The sequence below is a fragment of the Falco punctatus genome, assembly GCF_963210335.1.
Source record: "Falco punctatus genome assembly, chromosome: 4".
In the NCBI taxonomy this organism is placed as follows: domain Eukaryota; kingdom Metazoa; phylum Chordata; class Aves; order Falconiformes; family Falconidae; genus Falco; species Falco punctatus.
The window spans coordinates 11,171,100-11,187,453 of NC_137583.1; the positions used below are offsets into that span (position 1 = coordinate 11,171,100).

The 16,354-nt window shown below is 52.0% G+C and overlaps 1 long non-coding RNA gene across 4 annotated transcripts in view; it reads right to left on the reverse strand.

The window, feature by feature from the left end:
* LOC308063022 overlaps positions 1-16,354 on the reverse strand; it is a 24,683-nt gene continuing 8,329 nt past the window's right edge. For all 4 annotated transcript variants that reach the window (XR_013927819.1, XR_013927820.1, XR_013927821.1 and 1 more), the window contains one exon: positions 1-15,166. This is a non-coding gene — a long non-coding RNA (uncharacterized lncRNA). The remainder of the gene's footprint in view (positions 15,167-16,354) is intronic.

Consider the following 16,354-nt stretch of genomic DNA (forward strand, 5'->3'; position numbering starts at 1 on the left):
GCAATGAAGGATGGGAGGGGGCTGCCCCAACACCAGCCCAGCCATTGCCTCTAGGAGCCTCTCTGCACCTGGGTAGGTAGAGTCCTGCTCCACATTTGGTGTTGCTCATCCAGCAGGTTCCTTTTTAGTGGGAAAAGCCAACCAGCTGTGTGGGAACAGCATGGATGCTTTTGTTCCTGAAAACACCTGTAATCCCCTGCCCTCCTCTTGCTTTGAGTCCTTACAGCATCCTTTGACCTGCATCATCCCTCTCTGGCAAGGGACATACCTAAGGTCTCCAACTGCAACAGCTCCTTCTTACACATGCTTGCTGTTGTCAGGTATGGCGGCACAGGCTGTCCCATGCTAGGACAGTCCGACTGAGCACACTGCACTGACTGCCACAGGGGACAGCCTGGGCCACAGAGCTCTGCTGGGTTAAGAAACAGTGTGATGATCTGAACAGCGGCTTTCATGCTCCCATCCCACGTCCGGCCTCTCAGAGCTACTATAACCATCATCTCTGCCATGTTTCCCCACTGAGCTTTGCATGGCCATTCAGTCACCCAGATTTTGACCACTGGCATGAAACCAGCAGCACTGACAAACACTGAAAAGGAATATTCAATGGTAGGGCATAAGTGGCAATGCCACAGATCCAGTCTGAACAGCAAAGGGTGCCGGAAGACAGGTCATATCCCATCTGCTCCTGCACAAGAGCACCCAGTGCAAGGGAAAGCTCGCCTGGTGCCTACAGCCCCTGCACTGCCTGCCTGTGCCCTTCTGCCTGACAGCGGGACACGTGACTGCGGCTGGAGTGATGGATGGGGCCGGGGTCTCTCTTTAATAGTATCTCACAGTGGTTTCCGTAAGTTGATGGAGATTGCACAACACTACCAACTGCCATGCCGGATATATTTTGCAACCAGGGCTTCTATGCCACATCTGTAGGATGATATGCCAGAGCCTTCTGAGGAGGTCTGGGGAAGTTTGAGCACAGGAAGAAAAAAAGAATAAAGGAAAAGAAAAAGACAACAAACCTCTTTCCATAGCAGCTATTTTGGTGAGGCACCCTGGGCTGAAGAGAGCCGGCATAAGCAGCTGGGAGAAGGTCTCTCTCACATGGGTGGGTGGTAGCACATCATGAAACGCCTGGATGGGAGCTGCAGACATGGCAGCACAATGGAGACATTGGCCAGCTGCTGAGGGTGGCTGTGGGCTGTCCCAGCTGATAGCCCTGGGAAGAGCCATCCCTGTCACCCAGGTTCAGTGGCTCATGCCAGAGGGTGAAAGCTCCCATGACCTGAGCTCACACCACCTCCCATCTCCTTGGCTTCTTTCTAGAAGAGGGAAAGGGACCTCAGGATACATGGACTGAGCTGGAAAATGTTGCAGAAGTTGTTCAAAGAGGCACCAGCCCAACTGGCACCACGCATTCTGGACACTAGCTCCAGCAGCTCCATAGCAGAAGCCCACAGCAGTGACCCAAAGAAACATTGACTCAACATCAAACCACATATTGGCATCACATCTCACAACCCTCAACAACCTTAAAAAACACAGCACAACCCCAAAGGCCAACTAGCACACCCCAGAGCAGTATTCCCTCAAAATTACCTTCTTCAGAAAAATTTTGGGCCCAGCAAAAGAGCCAGCATGTTGACTCCATCAAATTAAGGAGGCCGAGGAAAGAGGACTCCAGGACTGCTGTGTTCCTGGACTCAGACATGCAACCATCAGCTCCTGATTTAGGAGGAAAGGGATAATCTCCGACACAGGGAACCTAAAGGTCTCCACAGACCAAAACAGGTCATCATGGGGAAGGGAGCACCTTGCAGGGGCAGGACAGCGAAGACACAGGCTGGCTTCTCTGTGCAACAGCTGCTCATCAGGGAGGAAACATGGATGCAAAGGGAAACATGGAGCCAAGGCTTCAAAGATGCTCAGGGCTTATATGGCTGAAAACTGAAGTACTGGGACACTTCTTCAGCTTGCACTTTACAGTGGGGATGAGATAATGTCAGAAATACTGAGCAGAGAGCATCTCCTGAAGAAGATTGATTGTGCCAGCAAGGAACAAAGCCAAAACCATCACATCAGTCTCCATGCCCTTGGAACTGAGCTCTGCCACATGTGGGACCCCTACGTGCTGACCCACATGGGTTCAGTCACAGATTCCCCACCACCAATGAGCCAGACCCAGTGCTGTTCATGTCATCCCCCTGCCCTGTGCTGGATCTCCCTGCTCCCACCCCAGGACTGGACCAGCCAGGGAACAAGCAGCTTTTTTGTCCCCAAATCTAATGGTTTGAAGACCCTTCACATACCAGCAAGGTCTCTCTTGTTTTTCACAGGTGTTGAAGAAATCTTATAAAAACTCAGTAAGACAACTCAGTGGTAGATCTGCTAAGGTCTCCCCAGGTATTTTGCAACTCATCTATTTTCTCCAGTTCTGCCAACACATCTCAGTCCTACCTGGGCTCAAACCTCTGAATGACCACAGCCTGAGCATAATCAAAAAGCAGAGAATTTATTAAGCAGAGGTGTCTTACTGCCACTGGATGGTGATTGCCTCATTGGGTTACCTCTTACCCCAGGGTAAACGCACCCGAGAAACCACGATCCCATTAACATGATGGAAAGGACGTTATGCTGCTTTTTTCAGTCTCTTGCTCTGGAAGTGCTCTTCAGCACTAGTCAGTACTCCAGCTGCAGGGCAGATGTTAGGAACACAGGAGAAAGCCTGGGGTCTCCCAAGGGTGCCCATTGTGGGTGAGTCCACCAGCCAGCCCAGCTGCAGGACTGCTTGCACTCCCACCAGCTAACCCAGCAATCGCCTGACCAGCCCCTCTCCTCACATACTTGCCTCTCCTTACTGGCAGCTGGAAGCAATTCTCTTTTCCCTTTTTCAGATGGGGTCTGGACTCCCAGATGCTCACTCCAAGCAGTGGCTTCACCACGCACCTTATTTCTGCCTCTTCCTTGCACAATAGCAGGAGACACTGGACCATCCTTGTTGCACTGCCTGCACTCACCCATGCAGCTCAGACCCAGCATCACTCCATGCCTGGTGCTTTTGCCTGCGGACTTGCTCACCCACTTAAATCAGATGCACTGGAGTCCTTGCATGCTCCTGTAAGCCTCAGCCACCCCAACTGTGCCTCAGTGGCCTGGCTAATCCTGACCACACCATCTGTGCCTGCACCCTCTCATTTTAGGTGTCTTGGTGCCACCTTTGGACAAGCAGGTATCCAGCTCATGGGCTGAAGTGAGGCTCCCTCACCCCTGATCTGCATGGGTGAAACAAAACTGGGATCATCCTCGTGCTATAGCAACTTCCCCCTCATTTTGAGGGACCACCTGGGAACATGCAAGCAGAGCCGGCTACTCCCTCTGAGAACAAGCACCAGCTTTCCTTTGATGCTCAGTCCAGCCTGATTGCATCCCGTTCAGAGGTGCAGGTATCCCAGACCTTGGTCACCACCCAGGATGCAGGATGCATTGCCCAGCCCCTTCACCAAGCCCTTCTCACCACCACCACGCTCACACACCCCATCACACTCTCCTTATGATGCCACCAGCAATACAAGTAATAACTAACTTGGTGGGTAACTGCTGCTGCCTGGTGCCCTCCGAGCAGGTTAAACAGCCAAAATGCTCCCTGGGGAGCCGGGGCTGAAAGCAACAGCACTGTGTGTGTCTGGAGCACAAGCATTGAGAACCACAGACAGGACTCATGACATGGAGAGTGAGGATGTTGGAGGAGAGAAACACGGGAAATGCTACCTTCAAATTTCCATACACACCCTCACTCTTGGTGAGGGGGGTGGAAGAAAGGGAAGGGGGAAAAAAGTATACTTTTCAAAGCAAGGATGTGGTAAGGCCAAACAGCCTCCCCTGACACATGAGCCAGGATGCAGAGATGCTGTTTTTTCCAGGAGGAAAGGAGGGATTTTTCTGTTTCCTACTGTTTAATAAGGAATCCATCTTACCTCTCTGCTGGCAAGGGCAGCCCAGCGCTGCCAGCACCACAGCTCCGCATCCCTGGTCTCTGCCTCATGCCTCAGTTTCCCCATCAGTAAATCAGGTTGATGCTCATCGATGGCAGAGCCATGTGTTGAGGCTTAATCTGTAGCTGTAAAGCCCTCTGAGGCCTTCACATCTTCCACCATCCATCATCACCTAGCAAACAAACACAGGGGTTTTGCAGTTGCAAAGAGCAGGTCCCAGGCAGGGAGAGGCTCTGCCCTTTGGGCTTCGGACCCTCTCCCTGCTCAACTCCCCTCCTCCAGCAACAGGCTCCTTTCCCTCATCTCTTTCCTGCACAGGCCAGAAACAGAGCCAAGCTAATAATTCAGATAACAGAATTAAACTGATCCCGATTAGAAAAAGCCTTTACCCTGAAGAGAGCAAAATCTGGCTCTGTGCTGCCTGTAATCCAATAGTCTCCCACGGCCACACAGCAAACCCGAAACCTGCCTCCAGGCAAAGGCACTTTGTCTTGAAACAAGGGAAGTTAAATGTGTCTTAATGGGAATTTTGACACGTTTTGCTTTGATTTTGCTAATATTACAAAAGTAGCTGTTAGAAAATATTTCAGCCTCCCCATGAGGGGCCGGGTCCTTGCATGTATGATTCTATGTATAGGCATGCTGCCCAGCCAGGCCCTTCGGAAAGGGACTGAAGCTGCGGGGAGAGGATGTCTTGGTGCCAAATCTCTCTATGCTTCCCTGGGTGCAACTATTTCATTGTGGGTCCATCAGGGAGGCAGGAACCCTCCACCCCCCCCACCCCCCCTGCTTCTTTTTACAGTGACACCTGTGGCGCAGGTGGGGATGGGACCTGTTCTTGTCTGTCCATACAACCAAAAAACAGGGGGCTAATCCAGACTGAGGGTCCCAGGGCTGCCAGGATGTTGGGGTCTGGCACTGCACCTGGTGGGCACTGAGGATACAAGGCTGTGTGGTGGCCATCCCACAGAAACATCGTCACAAGATACAGAAAAAAGGGTGCATGGGAATTGCTACAAAGGGAGATGTTAAGTCAGCACCCACCGTGAGACCTTTCAGGAGGCAAAGACAGGTTGACAGGTTGTCCCAAACGTGCCCCAGGTTAAATGAAGATCCTTCTCTGCCCGTTTCCACTTCACTTGCGCTGTTTGGGTACGACGAGGCGGTCACCTCTTGCAGGATTGACACTAGCTGTGTGTGAATATGGCATCAACCAAGCAGCAGATGCTGAGCCCCATTGCTCCCATGTCCACAGGCACTGCAGGAGAAACCCCAATGGCAGCATGGGGACATGCCACTGCCATGCTCCTGAGTGGGTGGGAGTAGAGTCCTCCCTTACCCCCATGCAGCCTCCTGGGAGCCCCGTCTGGGTTTTTCCCCCTCACTGTTTCCAGCCCCAGGCTGGTGTCTGTCATCCGCCCTGGGCAGAGCAGGGTTGGGTTCAGTACAGGCAGGATGGCGACACGAGCACATTAGTAACTTCCTGAGGTTTCAACTATTTCTTTCCATTTGGCACCAAAACAACAGCTGGTGCTTCCCTGGTCCGCGGTGACTTGGGGCTCGGGAAGCCTCCTATATGTTCGATGAGCCCTGCTGACATTTCAGGTGCATTTAACCCTGAAGCACCTGGGGAGAACACACCAGGAGCCAGGGGCAGATGATTCCCACAGCAAGGCACTAAGGTGTGTGGGTAAAACCCTAGGGTAGCAGGAGCAGGACATGCTCTCCCTGGTGTGTGGGAGCTCCTCCACTCCACATTTGTGGGCAGGAGCATCCCTGATGGATGCGGTTTGGATCTTAACTGTGATCCCAATGAAATGTGCCATGTAGTTCCTAATCTCAGGCACTTAGTGGGCAAGAAGCAGGATTTCCTTGGCTTTCCAGCCCCAGTTCAACCTGGCACTCACCCTATGGGCTTGAAGCACATCCCTGGCTGAGCTTTAGGGTGGACTACTTGGGTACCCGCAGCAAGGCTGCTGCACAGGCTGCGCTAGGAGGAGGTGGAAAAAAACCTGATGTAGTCAGGACAGCACTAATTTTAGCAAGGCTGAATGCAACTACCCTAACCGGAATAAATCAAATAAACAAATATCCGGGTCTGAAGGGTTGCAGGAGGAATCTCTGTGTGCCTCCTTGGAGATGGTGTTTCCTTGCAGTGGCTTTTCCCATCCCTGCTCTGGTGGCCCCATCTCCACCCGGCCCACCGCAGCCCACATTTGTAAGCTATTTTTTGTTGTTTTAACGCAATGCTGCAATTCTAACCCAGAGCCTCAGATTGTCAAACAGTTTTTCTTTTCTTTTCTTTCCTTCAGAAAAAAAATACAGCTGAACTAATTTGATGAAAGGGGAAAATAAAACGTAAGCCAGACTAAACACATGCAGTTCCTACCTACAGCCAGGGCCCAGCTTCTCCCAGGCCAAAGTCAACACATGTCAATTTTTAACATGACAGGGCTTTAAAAGGGAGGCTTGAGCCCTGGATGAGAGGCGGCTGGAAAACATTAATAACAAGGTCTGTCAATTAAATGCAGGCATGACAAGCCACCAAGACAAGGGCTGGGGGGTTTCCTTTCCTCCCCTTCTCTTCCCTCTTAATTTGTTGAAAAAGTGATTTATGAAGAAATCCCTTCATTTGTCCAAAAAAATACAGCCACGTTCCCAAATGAAGGATGGGCTTTGTTTTGGAGCCTTCAGAACAGCCCAGCAGGCAAGGGTTGAGATCAATGGGTTAAGGAAAGCACTGCTTTGAGAGGTGCTCCCTATGGCCCCATCGATCCCAGCTCGGTTGTTCCCAGTTCACCTGTGCACACTGGTGAAGAGCAGCAGCCTGGCTGCCTCCTCCAGGGCATCTCCACCCAGAAGGATTTGCAGTTACTGTGTCAAGCTGACTTGGTGGTGACGTGCCTGTTGCACTGTAAATGGCTATTTTGGGTTCTGGCAAAAAAAACCCTCAAAAAGCCCCACCCTGCTCTTATCAGCCCCATAGGAAGCATTTCTATGGCTTCTGTGGGCTGGGCAGGTTTCTGTCCAGAGCCACCCACTGGGCTCCAAAACAGATGGGAAAAACAAGGGAAAGGGGCAGAGTAGTGGCAGCCCCACCAGCTTTTGGAAATGAAGGCAAGAGTGGGAAGATGGGTAGTGGGGACTGCATGTTTCATTAGGGGATGGAGGGGAAAAAGGGTTTTCTGCTAAAGTCTGGGAAACATGCATCCACTCACCATACTGGGAGGAGGTTCCCATGCTCCAGAGAAGCAGTGTTGGCTTTCAGCTGGGGAAGCAGGTAAAGATTCAGCCCAGAGGGAAGTGGCAGAGATTCATTTCACCTTCAACACCTAAATAAATACTGCACCCACAGTCACACACTCTGCACAGCATATACTGTGCCGGTGTGCATTACACATCCACACAACACAGGAACCGGCTGGTGGACCAGCTCCAATATCCCCCACTGCAATATCCTGTCCCCAACAGTGGCTCGACCAGATGCTCCAGCAGGTCTTAAGAGCCCATAGTAGTCAAAGACTATCCACTGCCTGCCAGCACCAGCTTAGTCTCTGAAAGGAGAGAGGACCTTCCTGGAGACCCTCCGGGTATGGGCATCGCATACCCCCACTGACCTGAGAGCTGCCCGTGTGGGGCTGGAGCAATGCGCTTTGAGGGGCTGCCCAGATGTACGGGGGCTTAGAGGACCAGGGGTGCAGGATGTGGCTCTGCCCTTTGCGTGCCACTTGCCAGAGGGTGGTGGGTACGCTGGGCTCCAGCCCTGCTCTCAGGTTGTGGTTCACTTTCTCTAGCCCAGCAAACAAAACCTCCTTCTGACACCCACGGGGTTCACTTTGCAAGGACGGGCAGAACCAGCCCGGGCTGGTTTGCTCAAACAAGCCCCAGGCCTGGCCCCCGAGGGGGAAAAAGGCTCCTGGGCTCTATTAGGTACCATCTCCCCTCTCTGTTGGGTAGAAAAAGCTATTAGGTGCTCTTTTGCTCAGGGGCTTGTCACCATTAAGGACTGAAGGAACGGAACAACATGCCAAGAGAAAGCAATGGGGAAGGTGAAGCTGCTGCCTTCATCCCAGTACAGACTAAATGCACCGAGGATGCAGAAAACCCCAAGGAGAGCAGCTCCAAGCTCCTGCACTGGACACAGCCACCCAGTTTTCCCCATTTGGGCCACACCAGCCTCACTGCTGAGCTTTGGCTGCTGCCATGGCATCAGGGGCCACTAGCCCAGGCACAGTCCACCCATACATGGCACCCCAGAGCCAGGGTGGGCAAGAGGAGATGATGTTCAACAAGCCAGGTCAGGTGCCTTCGCCCCGAGGAAACAGCCACTTTCATCACCAAAAAACATTTGAAGGCAGAGTTCAGAAAGCCTTCAGCTGTCCCTGCTCTGTGCCCACAGCTTCTGGGAAGTGCTTCATCGATGCATACCACCACCACAGCCCCACTGATGCCTCCACAGACAGTGGGTGGAAAACACTGGCCTGAACAATGGGAGCACCTTGGCTGAAGTCAATAGCAGCTGCCCGTGCTCCTTGTGCTAATCGTTTAAAGCATTAGCTCTCATGGCTGCTACCAAGCCCCCTCCACCACCCGCAGTGGGTGAACGTGGCTGTCAGCTCGCTCCCAGCTTCGCACTTCCCAGGACAAAGCAGGACCAGCAGTTTGTGACACAGGTAGATGGCACCTGGGATGATTTATGCCTTTGCAGCAGATATACCGTTTGGGTTTTCTGAGATATGCTGTCAGCCGTGGCTCAGCAGGCAACAGCTCAGAGGAGACCAAACTGGGGCAGCCGATGGCTCTGTGGTCAGCAGGGATTATCCGTACATCTCAATCCCAATAGCTGCCTGCTGTCACTGTGCCCACACTGGCCTCAAGCACACAGGCCCACTCCCAGCCACATTTCACACACACCGCTCTCATCATTCTCCAAATATCCAGCACAGCCTACCATATTCTCCTCCTCTTCCTCCTCCACTTCCCTTCCAGGCAGACAGAGCAGCCCCTGCTCTCCACAGTATCACCTAGCAGGATCGCACAGCTGGGGGGGGCGGGAAGTTGCAAGGAAGCCCTTTTAAATCAAGTTCACACCCTGCATCAAGAAAGGTTAGCGGTTAGTCTTCCCAGTGCCCAGATAAAGGATACAGATGTTAAACTGATGCCACATTTGATCTCAGCCAAAAAGCCAGGAGGGTTTAAAACATTCATTCATCTCAGGCTGTAAGCAAAGCTTATTCTCACTAATCTCAATAATTACTCCAGTTCTCCCCCATCACGGGAGCATCCATGTGATGACAAGGTTTCCTTCCTCCATAGGACCCTGCTTGGAGCAAGGATCAGAGATTTGCAAGAAATTCTCTTTAAAGAGGTACTGCTGGGAATGCGGGGCTGGATTCAATGGGATTACTCCAGACTCAGAGCAGGATCTGGCCCCAGACTCTTCCCACTCGAGACAATCATCTTTGATCCAAGAGCATTGGGGCTGTTGGTGTCACTGTAAGACCAGGAACGCACAAAGTCGCAAGGAATCAGTAGGACTTAAATCCTTCTCAAACTCCCCAAGATCTTTTCACATGCAGCAGTGGGGGTGAGGATGAATTAAGCATCTCCAGTGCAGTATCAAGCGAACAATTAGCAGAGAAAAGCTGCCCACAAGGGTCTGATGGAACAGAGCAAGGAGATTTTCTTCCCAGAGACGTCTACTAGAAACAGCCTGAAACATTTCCATTTCTGTTGCCTTTTAATAGCAAGGTCAGCTCCTTTCTTTCTACCCTGACATCCTCCATCAGGGCCTCTTTCTGGGAACTCGCAGCAACACACCAGATGTCACTGAGACACAGAAAAACAACTGGGGGCCAAACTGGGGCATTTCGCCACTGCCCTGAATCCCAAACCACACGGCGCCGGGCTCTCTGGGGAGAGGGAGCAGAGAGCATCCCCTCAGTGGCACCACCGGCCCCGAGCCCCCAGGGTTGGAAGGAGCCCCTTCCTCCCAGGCACAAGCAGCCACCCTGCTCCTGCAAAAAGCCACATGACAGCAGCCCCACATGACTCCAGGCTTCCCCTAGCAGTAACCAGCCAGTGGAAACAAAACAATCTCAGTATTTGCAGCCCAAGGGGGACGTGGTTTCTTGCTCCGTGCTGGGTTTGAACAGTACTCAATACACCCAGCATGGCTCCTTGGAGTTCCCGGCAGCCCCAGTGGGCACTGGCACACAAACATCCCCACTTGCTGGAGGACCGGGATCCTCTCAACGAGCTCCATCACAGCTTCCCATAGCACCCACACTATCAGCACCACCACAGCTCAGCCTCTACCTACACCCAGCAGCAGATTTCAAAGAACGCCAGAGCTATGAAGGAGAGAAGACCAATGCCACCACCCCAACAAGACGGTGCTAGCACCCTAGGCAGGGGAGCACCCTATTTTGGTTGGAGGGCATAGCTACTCCTAGATTTCTCGAGGCTTCCTCAGAGCTGCAGACCTCAGACATGCAAACACCATGTCAGCTGCTGCCTGGTATAGCAAGGATGAAGTAGGGAAGGAAAGATACCATAAGACTTAAAAAAGAAACCCACCTACATGGTTTGGTGATGCTCTGAACTCCTCCTTCAAGCTTTCAGCTCAGGGCACACTTTCAGCCTTCTTCTCCTTAGTACAAATCCCAAGACTAGCAATACATAGCCACCTTTAAAAAAAAAAAAAAAAACAACCACAAACAAAAAACCAAACACCAACAGCAAACCTCCAAATCCCAGAATACATATAAAGCCACCTTTAAAAAAAAAAAGAAAACCAACAACAAACCTCCAGAACCCAGGATCCAAGGTTTTGAAATAGCTTTGCATTAGCCCTAAAAATGCAGCTATCTGCCTTTCACCAAAAGAAGGAAAAGGAGGCAGAGACCAAAAGGAGGTGCAGGGTGCAGGTGGGGGCTTTTATGGGTGCACAGGTGCCCCAGGTGAGTGGGTGCCCCCAGGTGGGGAAGCCACCCTGGCATCCCCCTCCCAGGAGTGCTCCCGAGACCAGAGGCTGCTGCCCGTTTTTGGGAGGGGGGCACGGCACTACTGTACAACACCTACCTGCAAACAGCTTATTAAAAACACCTTTGGGTACATGCTGACCTCTGGCAACACCGTGCAGGTGTGTGCCCTGTGTCACCCACCTCACCCAAGCTGGGGGAAGATGAGGTAGTGGGAGACGGGGGGCAAGGACTGGGATTTGGCTTTGCCTGCGCTGGCTTTTATTCCCTACTCCCACTCCACCTCTCTGCAGCAGGTGCAGGTCTTCTCCAGGGGTAGCCTGGTGTACACCATCCCTGCTAACCCTATGCCCGGCCCACCCCAGTCTGCTCCAACAGCGTGGCCAGAGCCACTGGGATGTCCCTGTGGAGCCCCCAGGGGATGGAGGGACAGGGAAAAGAAGGACAAAAATAATTCTTCAATCCTCCTGCCACTGATGAACTTCTCCCCTGTATTTCCAAAGCCTCTATTTTTCCACATAAAAAAAGGCTGGAGTAAATGTCACATTGCAGCAGGTACCCATGAACAAAGCCACAAGTGTGGCCAGCCACATGCACAGATTCTCTGCCCTGATTTTCCAGGTTTTCAGGAGTGACCTTGGAAAAAGAGTGAGCCATAGTTCTTCATGTCATAGGCGACAATACATTATCACCATTCAAACTGTCCGAAGGCTGCCCAGGTTTTATTTTATTGCATTTCGAGGTGTCACCAAAACCCAGCTGAAATACGTTGCCAACTCCTTCATAAAAAAAAAAAGAAAAGTGACTTTGCTTTCCCTCTCCACGCTGTGCTGGAGATGGGGGCTGGCAGGAGCGACTCGGATGTGTTCAATGCATATTTTTTTTTTGCAAGCATGCAATAGCTGCAATTTTCAGGTGAAAGACTTTGAGCACCTCCTCATGACACACTAATAAATAAAAATGTTTAATCATGGCAGGAATAAGCAGATACGGACTCCTGAAACGTTTGCAAGCGTGTAGAGCGAGATGATATTAATTCTCCCGAAGCGGCGCAGAGCTGAGCGCTGCTGCCCCGGAGCTGCGCGCCCCTGGGGTCCCTGCCCTGGGGGGCGCCCGGGTCACATCCCGCAGTGCCAGCCCGGTGCGCAGGCTGGGGGATGCTAAAACGGAGGGGGGGGGCTCCGCACCCCTCCCCGGGCCTGACCCTGCACCGCCGCTGTCTCACCCGCCTTAGCCAGAAGGTGACGCCGTCCGCCTGCAAATTGCTCCCAGCCCAATTAGGCGGCCGGTATCGGCTGCAATCACGGCTGCTGATAGAGATAAATGGGGAACGCACTATCTGCCCAACAATAGTGTGGTGGTTTTCTTCTTCTTCTTTTTTTTTTTTTTTTTTTTAAAGGGGAAAAAGAAACCTGGGGGGGAGGAAAAAAAAAAACAATTGAACTTTTCATCAGCTGCTAATCATGATTTTTTTATTGCTTTGCTTAGCATTTTCTGGGGAATAAAACCTCAGAGGAGCCCAGTCTTTTGTGGAAAATGAAAGGGCATATAAAAAAATGAATGTACATGGATTCTAAATATTTCAGGTTGTATGACTTTGTGTTTGACCTTAGCAGAAGATGAACTAATCCTGCAATATAATAGACTTTCATAGAGATATGGAAAATGGCTGCTTTTTTATCTCAGTTGCCATGGGAACCATCAGAGAGAAGGCCTAGCTGAGATGCAATAGAAGGTTATTAAATGTGTGCTTGTGTATATTGGAAAAATACAGCTTTTTGTCATCTTGTGTCACTCATAGGTCTTTAATACGTAATGTTTAGGTTATTAATAAACTAACACAGGTCCATTTTTTACAGGGAACAACTATGAATACAGCCATAAAAAAATTAGTACAAGTTGAACATTTGCAAAACTCTTGAGACGGGCAGGGGCTGGCTGGGGCTGCTGCTTGCCTGCAACTTCCCATGGAAGTTTCTCTCCCTTTCCAGGCAGGGGAGGGATGAGCTTTGCTGGACAGGCAGAGGGGACTGGGACACTGTGGATGTCCTGTCACCAATCCAGAATCTCATTGCTGTCCCTGGGCTGGGGGTCCAGGGCAGTCCTGGGGATGTAGGGGTATACTGTGGTGGAGCAAAATAAAATACCATCTTGTTTGGGACCTGGGGACAAGCTCAGGCACTGCTGGGGAAAGGGACATCTGTCCCCAGCTCTGGGTTGGGGGATCTCCTGCTCTGGAGCTGGTGGCTGCACAGCCGGGCTGGGAAGCATTTGCGTTACGCAGATGTATTTTTCTGGGGAAAAAAAAAAAAGAGAATAAGAAACCAGAAAACCTAGTGGGAAAAGAAGGAAAGAAGGAAAGAAGGAAAGAAAGAAAAAGAAAAAAAGAAAAAGAAAAAGAAAAAAGAAAAAGAAAAAGGAAAGGAAAAAGAAAAAGAAAAGGAAAGGAAAGAAAGAAAATGAAAAAGGAAAACCTGATATTGCCCTGAGCTGGAAGGGACAGGCTTCACACAAACTCCAGAAGCAAAGAAGGACTCCTTTTCTGTGGGGTTTATTTCTTTATTTTTCTCCCCCAGGGTCACTAGTTGCTCCCCAGATTTAAGCTGCCCCAGGTGCCCTGTTCTGCCCGTCAGTGGGATGTGGAGGGGACCACCCAGCACCCGATGGGAAGGGCTGGGGGCTGGCCTCAGCCCCTGGAGGACCCAAGGGACATCTGGGCTCCATGGCTGGGCTGCCAGGATTTGGGGGGACAAGCCTGGGGCAGCACTAGGAGGTTTTACCAGACTGTTCAAGATGGACCCTGAGACTGCTGAAGGCTGGGGCAGGACTAGGGCACAGCTAAGCCTAAAAACAGTTTTCGGGGGGGTGGGGAATGGGGGTGGGGCAGGGATGCTGCCATGCAGCCAGAGCTCAGCACCTCTGGAGCAGCAACAACTCATGAGCGCAGGCTAATGCGCCTGTGGGTGCAGGAGTGAATGTAAGTGCAAGGGGGTGCCTGGGGTGCCCAGGATGATGCTCGCACCTATTCCCCTCTCCCTGCAAATGCACCAGCTCCCCAGCAGAGCAACCCCAAATTTCCAAGCATGCAGCAACCTTGCAAGGTGAGTTGCTGTCCCACCCTGCTCCTCTGGGTCAGGGACAGGCAGGGGACACTCTCGTCACTCCACAGAGTCCACTGCAAAGACCTGCGTGTGCTCAGAGTCTCGGGGGTGTCCCAGGCCCGGCCGGGGGCACCCCGCATGCACAGCAGCCCAGCGTCCATGCATACTAAGTAAAGCAAGTAATACATAGATTTTGCCTATCTGCCGATCAAACGCGGAGATCTGCTCTGGTAAATGATGCATTAGATGCGGTGGCTGTATTTGTTGTGTGAGTTTTGAAAGGGTTCCGATAATCTGGAAGCGAGAGATAAGGAACACCATTTATTCAGCAGCACTTTGGAACCAATTTTCAACCCTGTTCAACCCCATTCTCCAGCAGCCTCCAGGAGCCCAGGAGATAAGGATTGGGCTATTCATTATCTTCACAAGGAACAAAGATTAGCTAGCAGAGATGAAAAATTACCCCTGGATAGTAATAATAAGGAAGCGAACCTGGAGAGCTGCTGAGCCTATATTCTCCTTGCTGCTGGTGCTGCTTCTTCTCTTTTTAAATTCTCTCCCTCTCTTTTTTGTTGAATCAATATTGAAAAGGTTGGTGTTTTTTTTTTTTAAGGGGGAAAAAAAAAAGCTCCTTCCTCACTGTCTATCATATTTTTCAATATGCAGAATATGGTTGTTACCGTGGAAGAGAGCAGAGCACGGTCCCCCCTTCCTCCCAGACTTTGAGATGATATCTAGCAGGAAAGCTAAACAGCAGAGGAAAACATTCTTCTCTTCCAGCGGGCGTGAGGGGAAAATCGCAGCCCCCCGCCCTCAAATGCCTCTGGTGGCACTTGGAGGGGTGACCCTGGCCCCGGGACAGCCCGGCCGATGGGCAGGCAGCAGCGCGGCGAGCTCGGGCGGGCAGCCCCGCGCCCCCGCCGGCCGCACCCCCGGGCCGGGCCTCCCCTGTGCCCCCGCTCGGGGTGACACCCGCAGGCTCCGAACCCCGCTCGGCCCGTCGGTTTTTCCGCCTGAGCGATGGTCCCTCGTTGGAGAGTCGTTCCGTGCAGGGGCGATCCCAGGGCGCGGCTGGCGACAGCGTCTCCTCTTCCTGGGCACAAGGGAAAAAAAGAGTGGGATATATATATATGTATATATTTTAATACCGCATTCTTTTGTATTTTTTCCCCTGCATAAATCTGGTGATGTATCTCCTCTCAGAGGATGAAGGGTAATACAGGAGGAGTAATTAAAACACTTACTTTGGAAATGGGCTGCGTGGTGCTGATAAGAATTATCTGCCGCATATCAAGGACCTTTTTTCCCCCGAACCATATCACAAAGACAGAAAATGCCAGCAGAATAGGATTCCCTCCCCCCCTCCTTTCCCCTGCTCACATTTTTACCTCCATTATGATGATAATTCTTCTCCCGCGAAACTTTTCTCCTTCCCTTCCTGAACCGTATTTCGTTCCCCCGCTCCCGCAGGGCCCCCGCCGGACGGTCCGGCCTTTGTCTCTCTCCATTACTATGGTTCTCCCGCAGCCCCGGGCGGGGGTCTCGTCTGCCCCCTCGGGAGAATCGCGCCGCGCCCCGCGGCGCCTCGGCGCGGCCCCTACGGCCCCCCGCGGCGCGGCTCCCCGCGGCCGGCCCCGGCGCCCGCCACCCCATCCCGGCACCGGACGCTTGGCGCGGGCATCTCCCCCAGTCTCGCTCACACACGCACCGGGAGCAAAATACCCAGCAGGTGAGGACTGCCAAGACGGGGCTGGGGAGCGCAAAGGTTTCCAAAAACATTCGTTCTGCTGAATTTCCTAGTGGTCTACGAAATATGTATCTACCGTTTCTTTCCTAGCTATAACAACGACGCGTCACAAAATATCTGCTTGCGCCTCTTCCAGCTTCTCTGCTGCCTCTCTTACGTGCAGGTGCATAGCCCGAAAGGCTGAGTTTGGGAAGGAAAAGGGGGGAGAAGCAGCACGACGTTATACAGAAGCCAGGCTGGCCAGTGAAAAAACGAAAAAAAAAAATCTCCAAAATCCAAACCCCCAAAACATCTGCTTCACTGGGGAGTGGAAACAAAACTAATACGAACAGGAATAATTTATACGAATAAATGATCCTACTAAGCGGCTCCCCCCACCCCACCTTCCGCGGGATCCGGTGGAAGAAGTGAGCGGCTCGGGAGAGGCTGGGGCTGGGGCTGCGGCGCCCGGTGCGCCAGAGCCCCGCTTCCCAGCGCCTGGGATGTGTGTGCTGTTGGTATAATATCAATTCATTTAAAATATGAAAGTCAAGT